Source organism: Danio rerio, chromosome 18 (genome assembly GCF_049306965.1).
Source record: "Danio rerio strain Tuebingen ecotype United States chromosome 18, GRCz12tu, whole genome shotgun sequence".
Taxonomy (NCBI): domain Eukaryota; kingdom Metazoa; phylum Chordata; class Actinopteri; order Cypriniformes; family Danionidae; genus Danio; species Danio rerio.
The window spans coordinates 13256368-13269358 of NC_133193.1; positions in this window are offsets into that span (position 1 = coordinate 13256368).

The window sequence follows — 12991 nt, forward strand, 5'->3', positions numbered from 1 at the left end:
TAACAGACTTCTTTCAAAAGCATTCAAATATCCCAAACATTTGAATGGTGGTGTTTATTATATCTGAACGTACATAGGCATGAACCCAATAGTAATGTCTTTTTTTGACAGAACTGGTTCAACAAACTGTAAAGGCAAAGCTTTGACCGTTAACTCCTAACCAAATACAAATCCGTTTACTTGTTGCACTCACCTAACAATACACAGCCATAGATCTGTAAGGGATTGTTTATAAGTAATGTTGGTTTAATATTCTTTTCTTCTATGTTTAAGTATACAAATGGAACCTAATATATAAAATGACGTATTTTACAGTTTGATGTTTTCACTTAAACATGAAAATCACAAAATGGCAAGTACTTGGTTAGTTCGGTCAGCATTTTTTTTGGTCTCATGTTTGTCTTTGTTCCATTTTTGCTCTAGCTTTGTGTGTGTATTTAATTAGAATAATTGAAAAGCTCTTATTTGGTGATCACACCAGTTTTTATGAAGGATTTTTATGATGGCTTCTCATTCATATTGTTCTGAACCAAAAATGAAATTCTGTATTTGTTTTCTCACCCGAAAACCCATATTACTTATGTTGAAGAAATTTAGAAGGATCTTTTTCATTCAGTTGCAGTGGTGCTATTTTTTTACATTTACTGAAGCTATACGATTATGAAGCTGTACTTTTATGTTGCTGCTTTTGCAATACGCAAGTCCCCCTCCATTAACAACATAATATTGTTAAAGTAAGGAATGACATGAGAGTAAATGAATAACAGAATTTTTATTTTTGGTAGGACTGTCCCTTTAAAAGTCTAGCAAATGTCATGTCGGAGGTCTGAGTCAGTATTAACTTATTCCCTTTTATGTTGTCTTGATTGAAAAAGAAAACAGCTGGCTCTGTTATATGTAAAAAAAAAAAAAAAAAAGTGTTTGAATATTTCTGATTTAAGGTGCCCTTTTTTAAAACATTTTAAGCTTAACTAATTCATCCATTGTTTCATTGAGACGTGTGTAATGGGATCATTTGAAAGGGAATAAACCCAGGATTTGTCATGCATTCGTCTTCACGGTTTCTCAGATCGGTGTGTTTCTTCACATTTCTGTTGTCTTCTCTTTCCCTCATAGTTTTTTTTCTCCAGGATACAAGATAGTCAGATACATAACATTATCAGATATTGTATTTAATAGATTTAGTTGACATTTTATTAAAAGTTAAATAAATAATTTTTTATATAATCCAGCCAAAAGTAAAAACACTTTTATTATTTATTCACCCTCATTTCATTCCAAAGCTGTATGACTTTTTTTTTCTTCAACAGAGGAGCAAATAATACTTTTTAAAATGTTTTGGGACAGCATGAGAGTGAGTAAAGAATAAAAACATTGTTTTGTTTTTTTGGGTGAACTATTCCCTTAAAGTGCCTCTATTATGCTTTGTGTAGTGTGTGATATAGATTGTAAAACAGCTAAATGTTTAAAAATACATGATTATGAAGCGTTACTGTCTCCTAAATGAAAGATCAGCCCAAGAAAAACATCAATTTTGGCCCTCAAATGCTGAAATTTTATAAGAGTTTGATTTGTGTTGTCGATAACTTGAGAATACACTGGGTCTCATTAACTATTTAAGATTATTTGTATTTGTATGCACATTTAACTTGCTTTGGTTATAGGAACTAAACCCCCAGACTGGTATCCCATGCCCTAAAGTGGTTTGGCATCATATAGTTATAAGAACTAGCCATCAGGCTGGTTTGAAGGTTTTTGTTTGTTTGTTTGTTTGTTTGTTTGTTTGTTTGTTTGTTTGTTTGTTTGTTTGTTTGTTTGTTTGTTTGTTTGTTCGTTGGAGCGGGTAGCTCTAGGAACTTAGTTACAAAACTGGCTAGCAGAACTTAAACTAACCAAAAGGCTGGTTCACGCAGAACTAAAGGTACTTTCACAACAGATAGCTCTAGAAACTTAATTAGCAGCTGGTTACTATAGGAACTTAGTTATAAGAACTAGCCACCAGACTGGTCCACCCAGAACTAAAGGGGCTTTTTACATCAGATAGCTCTAAAAACTTGGTTATAGGAACTAAACAACAGGCTTGTTTAAGCAGAACTAAAGGGGTCTTCACAGCGGGTAGCTATGAGAACTTAGTTATAAGAACTAACCGCCAGACAGGTCCACACAAAAATAAAGGGGCTTTCACAACGGAGAGCTATAGGAACTTGGTTATAGGAATAATCCAGGCCAGTCCCCCAAAGGCTACAGGGGCTTTCGCACCAGGTGTCTATAGGAACTTGTTTTATAAAACGGGCTAACTGTTCAATTCCCTTGAGAGCTAAAGGGGTTTTGTAGCAGGTACAGTAGCTATAGGAACTATGTGTTTAGAACTAGACATTAGGCTAATCTCCCAAGAACTAAAGAGGCATTTGTACTGGGTAGCTACAGTATAGGAACTTTGTAATAGGATTAAGCCACCTGGCCAGTCCTACAAGGACCACAGGTGCTTCCACACAAAGGTGTCTATAGGAACTTGTTTTTAGAAACTGGCTACCAGGCCAAGTCCTCTGAGAACTAAAGGGACTTTTGTGCTATAGGAATTTAGTTACAGGAGCTAGCCACCAGGCTATTCATTTAGGATTTAAAGGAGTTTCACATTATTAACTAGTTATAGGAACTCAGCATTAGAACCAAGTCAGCAGACTAGTCCCTAAAAACTAAAAGTTCTCCTCAGACCATTTTACTGTTTTTATTCAAGTTTGTGTGCATGTTTTGTCACTGAGACCCAGTGTTTCTGTTCTGTTTTAGCGAATCCACTTTGCATGCACTCCCAGAAGTCAGTTAAATTGATACAGTAAGACAGATGTTGTTGTCTCTACTTACAGTATATGACTTATTTTAAAAGTACAGAGGAAGCCTCCGGAACTGAAATTTAGATATGGTATTGGGCTTGACGCAAATCATTAAAAACAGACAGAGCCATCTGACAAATCAGAGCAAAGCATTTACAAAATGATACATCTGTCATAGCAAAATAGGGGCATTTTAATGCATATGACTATATTTGCATTGTTATTAAAGTAGATTAAAATAAAGGAAACCCTCTTATCATGTCGTCAAAGGTTGTGAAATCCCCATAGCACATTACCATAGTAAAACGCATACTTTTATTCAGTTGTAACGTGATTGTCTTGTCTGTCATCCACAGTGTAAGATATCTGAGTAGTTTCTAGTGGTCCTGGTTGTGACTGCATCAAACTGTGCTGTTTTTAGCTGTAGCCAGTGTGTCAGTTTTCACATTGATCGAGACTCCTGCACCCGTACGAGTGAGTGTGTTCATGTCTTTCCTCAGGGATTTCGAGTGCTGGTGTTATCGAAGTTGGTGCTCTCAGAGCGGAGAAAGAGTTTACTTTAAAGAAAAAAAAAAGAGTTTTATTTTTTTGGAACGGTGTTGCATTTGTATAAATGATCAAGATTTGTAGCCTTTCTTTCTTATGTTTTTTGTATAAAGACTGACGTATGTGCCAGATAAGACTTTTTTTTTTCCCAATGTCACCTTTTTCTCCATAATAAAGTTCCAGGTGTTTTTCTCTCTTCTTGAGACTCTGTCATTGGAATAAACATTTTAAAGGTCTGCAATCATCTTGCTTTCATTTATTGTCAATTAATTTGAATGCTGTAGTGTTGAATGTGATGCAGATAGTGTTCAGAATAGCATAGCTTACATAATAAAGGTTACATTAAAACTGAAAAACTCAACCAAGACATCATGGGCTCCATGGAAACTAGTCTGTAATTAGGTGGTTAATACAGGCAATTAATTTTGCATCACAATACAATAGGTACATTCATCATGCATCAACCTTTAAGTGATATAGTAATCTAGATTCATTAATTATGTACTCAAAATAACTCATTTGTATTTAAACTGTGCATTCACTTCATAGTATACAACTGGAAATGTTTAAATGAATGAACTCATTAATTAATGTTAAAAAAAACAATAACATTAAAACTTATTAATGTTAGTTAATGGTACTTCAATGCATTAAGTATTGTTAACTAACATTTGTCTTTACCATTTATAAAAGACATTGTTTCTTTAGTGCATATAAGCATATTAGAATTATATCAAATATTTTTTGCATACTCTCATTTTAAAGGGGCCTATTGTGCAAAAATCACCTTTATAGGGGTTATTTAAACTCAGTCTGTGAATATAACCAGCTTTTAATGGTAAAAATGTATTTATTTTTTATATAATCACACATCATAAAAACAGTGCAGAAAAACTTTGATTGACATTCTCTCTTCGTACGTGCCATCAGAGTGGTAAAGCCCTGCCTATTAGTGATGATCTCTCCCTCATTTGTATAGGATGTAATGATTTAAATCCACCCTCTTTTAAAAACGGCACAATCTCATTAGAGTTGAAAGCGACAATCACCAAAATGGCACAATTAGACTCAAAGCCTAAAAGGGATGTTTTCAAAGAGTTATAACACATTATTTGTGTGGTATTTTGAGCTGAAAATGCATGCAAATGCATAATGTAGGGACATCAGAGTCTTATTTTGTACATTGTAAAAAGAGGCATAATAGGTCTCCTTTAATATATATATATTTTTTAATTTAGTTTTAAGTACCAACACATTTAGAGTATGCAACATTTATAAGATAAATGTGTGCATCATTTAAATATCAAATAAGCATATAAAAAAGAATTTAAGATTTTTGAATATATTTAAAATTCACCGATTTATTTGTATTTAAACTTACAAATAAAATGTATTTAAATTAATTTTTAATTATTTTAAAAGCATATATCATAGAGTGACCAGCAGATAGCATTATGCAGATGTCCTCTGAGTGACGGGGAGAGAATGTTATAAACAGGGCTTGACATTAACACTCGCCAAATGCGGGTATATTTAAGCTGTGGCAGGTAAGACAGACCCTCCCACCAGCCACTTTGGCTGGCTGAAAATAATTTTTAAGATGTAGTTTTCTTAAAAGCGAGGTTCGGCAATAAAGATGCACCTATATTCATGCAAATTTCATCATAGAATCGAGAAGCAGCACAACTATCATCTGAGGCTGCTTTAAAAAATGGCAAATAAATGTTGATTTCATAATTTATTTTGGTAAAATTAGGATCAAATTATTGATTGGGTCATGCCAAGAACATTGATACCAAACATGCCATATTTGGGTAAACTTCCTGCCCGCCATATTGAATTTGTTCAAGAATATTCTATTGTGAACTCCTTGACCGTTGATTCAATTGTCACCAAATTTGAGTCTGATCATCTTCAAACCATGCTGACCAAAAGTTGTGGAAATCATATTGATTAGTAAAATTGTTGTTGTTTATGGCATCGACAAATATGTTGGCATGATGTCAATGTGCATCTGAGGCTGCGACTCTGCAATACTTAAACATATTGACACTGATCTTTAGGTCTGTCATTGGCAACTCACAATGACCACAACACATAAATTTGGCACAGCTCCACCTAGTGGTCATGAGTTACAAACTGTTTACTGACCATCAATAATGATTCATAAACTTAATAATAACTTTAGACTGCATATGTTTATTGTGACAAAAGTTGATGTCAACTTATTACTTGGGTCATGCCGAGAACATTGATTTTGTTAAAAAAAAATGAAATGTTTTGCAAACTCCTACTAGATCGCATACCAAAATATAATCAAATTCAACTGATCATCGTCAGACCATGATGATCAAGTGTTGTGAAATCCATGTCAATAGGCAAACCGTTTTTTTTTTTTTTTTTTTTTTTTTTTTTTTTTTTTTTTTTTTTTTTTTTTTTTTTTTTTTTTTTTTACAGCACCAACAAATGTGTTGGTATAATGCCAAACTGCATCTGTGGCTGTCTCTCTGCAGTGTTTAAATATACTGACACCCAACTTTAGGTTTTTCATTTTCACCTAACACTGATGAAAACATATCAAATTTGTAACTGCTCATTCTAGCTCTGGACTGCTCTGCTCATTCTGCCTCTGGACTGCTTTGCTCATTCTGCCTCTGGATTGCTTTGCTCATTCTGCCTCTGGACTGCTCTGCTCATTCTGCCTCTGGACTGCTCTGCTCATTCTGCCTCTGGACTGCTTTGCTCATTCTGCCTCTGGACTGCTCTGCTCATTCTGCCTCTGGACTCCTCTGCTCATTCTGCCTCTGGACTGCTCTGCTCATTCTGCCTCTGGACTGCTTTGCTCATTCTGGCGTTGAAGTGCTTGGTCCCTTAATTGCTGCTTGCAGCTATATTTAGATTTGCTTCCGAAAATGTGGAGACCCAGTTAGAACTTTTAACCTGAAAATGATTGAAGCGTCATTCATATCTGCTGTTTTGGTCTTGCTGCATTATTCTGTAATATAAATCTTCACACTCTCATATGGGACATGTGTTTCGGCCCCTTCTGCTCCACACACACACACAAACACACACACACATTGTCCTGTTGACAGGCAGAAGCCGTTCGCTCTAAAAAAAAAAAAAAAGTACAGACGGAGCCATGTGTTAAATCTCTCATGTTTTCTTCTGCGTGGCTCTTTCTCACGTCTGATCACACTATGGGGCCTTGTTGATTTAAAACGTGTGAGGCGTTTGTGTGCATGTCTGATACATGTTTCTGCTCTCCTTTACACAACACAGGTGTCTCGTATCTCCGCTCGTGACAGTCAGACTGAAGACTGGTGTGAAAATAAAAGCTTCAGCTCAAACAGGATATGCTTTGAACCGCACGACTGGGGTTTCTTACGCATTGCTTTTCTTTCCAAACAGGATTAGAAGATTTTTCCAGAAAGCAAATTATATATTTTGAACTACTTTTTTAGGATATAGATTACTCAGTTTAGGCTCATTCAGGCATTTTAAATATAAAATGTTAATTCATCAATTAAGTTTTCTTCAGTTTAGTCCCTTTATTCATCAGGAGTCACCACAGCGGAATGAACTGCCACCTTATTCAGCATATGTTTTACAGAGCAGATACCCTTCCAGCTGCAACCCAGTACTTGGAAACACTTATACACTCTCACATTCACACACATACACTGCAGACAATATAGTTTATTCAGTTCACCTATAATGCATGTCTTTGGACTGTGGGGGAAACCGGAACCACCCACAGGAAACCCACGCGAACACGGGGAAAACATGCAAACTGCACATAGAAATGCCGACTGATTCAGCCGAGACTCGAACCAGCGACCTTCTTGCTGTAAGCTGACAGTGCTAACCACTGAGCCACCTTGCCGCTCATAATATAAACTGTTGTGTGCTGTAAATCCAATAAACTATCATGATATGTTTCAGCATTATAATCGTGTGTACAGTATGTTACATGTGGAATACTTTTTTGCACAATTCACTTAACTTGACCTTTCAGATCGAGTGTGACTAATAAAGCTAAATTAATCCCAGCTGCAATTTTCAACTCTGTTTTATCGGAAACTTTGCACATTTTTTTTTACAAGCTTGGATTGCAAATACAAAATACCACTTTTTTCTAACAAATTGTTCTGGTTATGTGACAGCAATGTAGTATAATACTTTGTAAAATGTGTTTTGGGCTATTATTAGTCTGTAAAAGCTCTAATCTAATCTAAATGCAGTAGAGAGTTCATAAATATATAAGAAATTTTGAGTGTTTTTTTTTTTTTTCAAGTTAGCATATACAGTGCATCCAAAAAGTGTTCATAGCGCTTCACTTTTTTCACACTTTTTCATGTTGCATCCTTATTCTATTCAATTCAAGTCTTTTTGAATCTGATGCCACAAGCTTGCCACACCTGTCTTTGGGAATTTTTGCCCATTCCTCTTTGCAGTACTTCTCAAGCTCTATCAGGTTGGATGGGAAGCTAAGGTGTACAGCCATGTTCAGATCTCTCTAGAGATGTTCAATAGGATTTAGGTCTGGGCTCTGGTGGGGTCACTCAAGGACATTTACTGAGTTGTTGTGAAGCCACTCCACTGATATTTTGGCAGTATTCTTTTGGGTCATTATGGATAATTCTCTCAAAGGCTGAACTGATGACCTTCACGGCCAATCACAGTCATTTCTGTTGAGCACTGGAGAGTACAATGGCAAATCAGCTGTGTTTAAGAACATACTAAACAACGCTTAAATGTTTGCGGGAAATGGTCGTTTTTGTTGTTTTTATTTCAGAACCAATTGGTGGAGATATTCAGTATAGTTACAAGTCTAATATAGTAAAAGAATCAGTTCATTAATTTGAGTTTGATAAATGGGTCCCACTTTATATTGTGTCCTTAACTACTATGTACATACATAAAAAAAATACAATGTACTTACTGTGTTTATAATGCATTTGAGAACACTTGTGGTGCTTTTGAATTGGGATAGAGGTTGGGTTATGGACAGGTTTGATGGCATGGGTAGGTTTAAGGGTGGGTTAAGGTGTAAGGGATGGTCAACAGTGTATTTACAATGTACGAATCTAAACAAATGAAATTACAAAAGTTAATTACAGATGTAATTACATACATGTATTTAATCAAGCATAAGTACACAGTAAATACATGTATTTACACAATAAGTATATTGTAACAGACTATTATTTCTTGTGTAAGTACATATTACTTAAGGCCACTTAATATAAAGTGGGACCGATAAATGGCATCTAAAACGTGTTGTTTGGGAAAGAAAACGTTAGCTAAATAGTGCCATTTCCCTTAACTTGGCTGAAAATGAGGTCTGATATGCCATTTTTTTTCGTTATCCATCAAGAATGGACCTTTGGGTCACTCAAAGCTGTTAAATTATAAATGTGTGTCACTTTCTCATCGCTGATAAGATAAACAGCCAGGTAACCAACGTTCCTGTTTGACTTTATACAATACTTACAGGTCTCTTCCCCCCGCAGTCTTGATTTTGCTTTAAAAATGGCGACCGAGTGAAGTCAGAGGCTGTGTCTCAAAAGGCACACTATGCACTCATGCACTAAGTACTTATGTACTTACACAATCAACAGGATAGTATATGTATGTAGTGTCGTCCCAAATGGAGCACTAATGTTTTTTTTTCCTAAGCGGAAATTCAAACCGATTCCCAGATGACGTTTGACGGTTGCCAAATCTGTGAAATAAATGACCGTACTAGCAAATAATACCTGCTATGAGTATAACCCCAATTACTATCAGGAGGTACTATAATCACTCTTATCGGAGAATTTCGCTTTCACCATCCAAAATAAATAAAGCTATCCAACATGTGCGCCTGATAGCTCCGCCCCATGCACTACATGAGCAAATCTGCGATCGTTGAGTGCGTGAAGTTTCCATCATTACACACTTTTTTCACACAGTTTTCAGTGTGAGCACACTACTTACACTATTTATAATACAAAATAGCATAGAATAGTGGATAAGTATGCGATTTGGGACGCAGCTAGTGTATTGTGCTTTATTATATGCACATTCTTCCAAATACAGCAAGTATACATCCAAATGAAGCACACTGTAAATGCTAGATTCCACACAAGCGATTTGTGTTGGGACAACATGAAGGAATTAAGTTAGCTTATTAGTTTTTACAAATTTAATTGGATTAGATTACATAAACCAATTATATTGTCCCCCCAAAAAACTCAAGAATTGTGTCATTTCAGATCAATTTAAATAAGTAGTTTGAACAAAAAAGCAAATGTCATTTTTTGAGTGTACAGTAGGACAGTATGTGTACAATGGGGTTTACTGTATGCAGCTAGTGTTTTTCAGCCAATGATAAACTTCTAGTCAATGCTTAGTGTGAGTATTTTTAATGTCATAAGGTTCGTTTTACAGTATTGATGTTGTAATGTAATTACGATACATTCAGTTTAATAGACTTGAGCATTTATTTAGTTGTTAAATGAGATGAAAGAACGTGTAAACGCTAGCGCCGTCAGGATCAATAGGTGAGCACAGAAACTCCATTGAAAATACTGGGGTAAAATAAACTTATGTCTTATTTTGGTGGGGGTTAATGGAATTTAATGCAGGGCTTCTTTTTCATTCTGAGACCCACTTTATATCGTATATCCATCAGGCATTAAAGAGAGTTTTTAAAAAAAATCAGGCCTTAAAAATGCAACCCGGGCTCATTGTGGAAACGTAGCCCCGCAGACGTTTCTGCGGACCGCGATTTACATCCCGGGAGGTACGTATTCGAGCGTTTTTTTGTTTTCACGGATCCGCGAGAGGCCGCTGTGCGCGCTTTTTCGCGTCTCGGGCGGGCGCCTCTCGGGAGCGCGCAGCGTTCGCGCCCGCGCCCGCGCAGTTCTCGCGCAAATAGCCGCCGGATCTTAAAAAAAAAAAAAAAAAAAAGCAAAAGCCCTTGTCTTCGATTTCGACCGCGTTTTCGGATCCCGCCGCGTTCTCGCCCTTATATCCCGGATACCGTTTTTCGTCTTACCTGATTTCCAGAACCCGCCGTTCCCCGGACTCGATCTCGGTCGTCGTCCACCGCGGCCGGCTCCGGCTCGTCCTCCTCCTCCTCCGGGGCCTCCGCTCCGCCAACGCAACGCTGTGAGCTAGGCGAACAAACTGGTTGCGTCGGGAAAGCCCTCCACTCGGAGGCGAGCCGTCGGCCGGTGAGCGCGAAGAGGAGGGGCGGAGCGTCGCCACACCGCTCCGCAGCGTTCGCCTGAAAAAAACCAAACGCGGCCTTTACGTACCTCCGGCCACGTAAATCGCGGTCTCCAGAAACGTCCACGGGGCTACGTTTCCAGAATGAGCTTGGGTTGTAAAAATGGCAATTTTATAATGGAAAGAGTTTACTGTAAGCACTTAGGCTGGCCGGCTGAAATTAAAAGTCTGTGTGCATATACCCTGTTGTAATATGATGGTAGCAACTTTCAAAAAAAGGTTCGTGGATTTAGCATTTTCAGAATTCCTCTACCCCTTGTTGTGTTGCAGCTGTGCCAACTCAACTAATCACTGTAATAATTAGCCGTGATACAGCAGCAATTAATGTACTAATATGGTTCATTAGAGAGAAGTCTGTGTGATAATCATGACACTAATTAATATTAATGCCTTTACTCTCAGCCAAAACAAGCCTCCATGTGCCCTCAAAAGTTTGTGCTGTTATTAGGCATGAAATTATTTCTACTTTTTAATGAACTGTAGGATTGTTGCTTGCAGAAACAATTTTACTTGTTGCTTGCATATACTAGCATGTTTTTGACAGTATAACATGTTTAATTCATTGCCGGTATGTTTTTACCATGTGTAGCATGTTTCTAGCATGAGTTTGCATTGTTTTTCTTTATTTTGCTAACACATTTTTTGCTTGGTTAACATTTTATGCTAGGAGTTTTTGACACATGGCTAATGTGATTAAAAATGTTGATAGCACATTACTATTGTAGATTAGTTTACATGCTATAATTCTGCTAACATGATTCTAGCCTTTTTAGCATCTTGCTTGCAAGCATAAAGCATAAATTGTCATGTTGCTAACATTTGTTCGTAACATGTTTTAGCACATGGCTAATATAATTTAAAATGTTGATAGTTTCTAGCACTGTATGCTATGATTAATTAATTAGCATGCTATAATCCTGCTAACATGATTCTAGCCTGCTTAGCATCTTGCTAGCATGCATACAACATTAATTGTTGTGTTGCTAACATTTGTTTGCATGTTTTAGCACATAGCTAACAGGTGTACGTAAGATGTTGATGAATTAGCATGCTGTCAGAATTTTAAATTCATGCTATTTAGGAATTTGATGCAATGTTTTGAGCACTTTGCTAACGTTTTTAGCTATTTAGCTAGAATGAATTAGCATGTAACTAATCTTTTAAAACGTTTTCAACACATTGATGTGTTTCCAGTCTGATTTATCATGCTGTTAGCATGTTTTACCCTATTGCTAGCTTGTTCTATGCTCGTGCTAGCAAGTGTGATGCATTTTATAAACTACTTATGCTTAAGTTGTACTCAAATGGGTAAAACCACTGTAAGGTTTTATTTCATTAAGTTTGAACAACACTTTGAGCAGTTATTTTATGGGGTGCCTGTACTAGGTGTCCTGTAACTTCACCACTCAGCTCATAATAGGTTCCTTTCAACACCTATTTAGATAAAAGAGATGCTTGATTTTCCCAAATCAACACCTATGAAAGTACAACTGCGAGCATTTTCCTGCTCATACAGTTCAACTGGCTTGTAGCCTTGACCTAAAGTTCAAGGATCTTAATATAGTGATAAATCTCACAGAAAATCTCATACAACGCAGGTATCCATCCATCACACGCGATATGATTTCCTGCCTCTTTATCAATAAGTGCGCATTTTGATCTTTTTGATTAGGTATTAAGTCTCAGATCCAGCATGTCCAGCGATGTAGGAAATCAAAACATCTGTCTCTTGTTTTCATGACCTACTTCATCATTACAATATTGCCTTTTGCATAAAGCGAACTCTCTAGTGAAGGAGAGGAGCTTACCGTTTCCTTATGAGCATCTTTTTTTGATTATGCTGTTATATAGAAGATCTGCCAGCTGTTATCAAGCAAATATTGTTAGGAATGTGCAGACAACGTATTGGGCCTTTGATCTGCCTGGCCTCGAAATGGTATCTTTGAGGGCAATGCTGTGCGTGACGCATGGAAGTCTTCGCCTCTGGACCCAAAGCTGATGTTATTGCATGACAGATGGGGCATTAGGAAAAGGATTGTGCACAAAATGCTAAACTCAACAATGTGCTATCAGCTCTTTTGGGCTTTTCATAGAGTTCGCTGAAGCGTGGAGGAAATGAGATTTTTCTTCACTTTCTGCTGGGGATGACAGGTATGTAGTAGCGGAGCAGTATATTGGAAAAGTCAAGGTGTGACTGATAGTAGACACACTGTCTCATAATACAAGAAAATAGGAAAGTTATTCACTGTGCATTAGATTGCATCCTGGTTCCATACATAAATAACAGAGTTAAACATCTGAAGCAAGCATGATGCTTACTTTTAAAGCTTAGTATT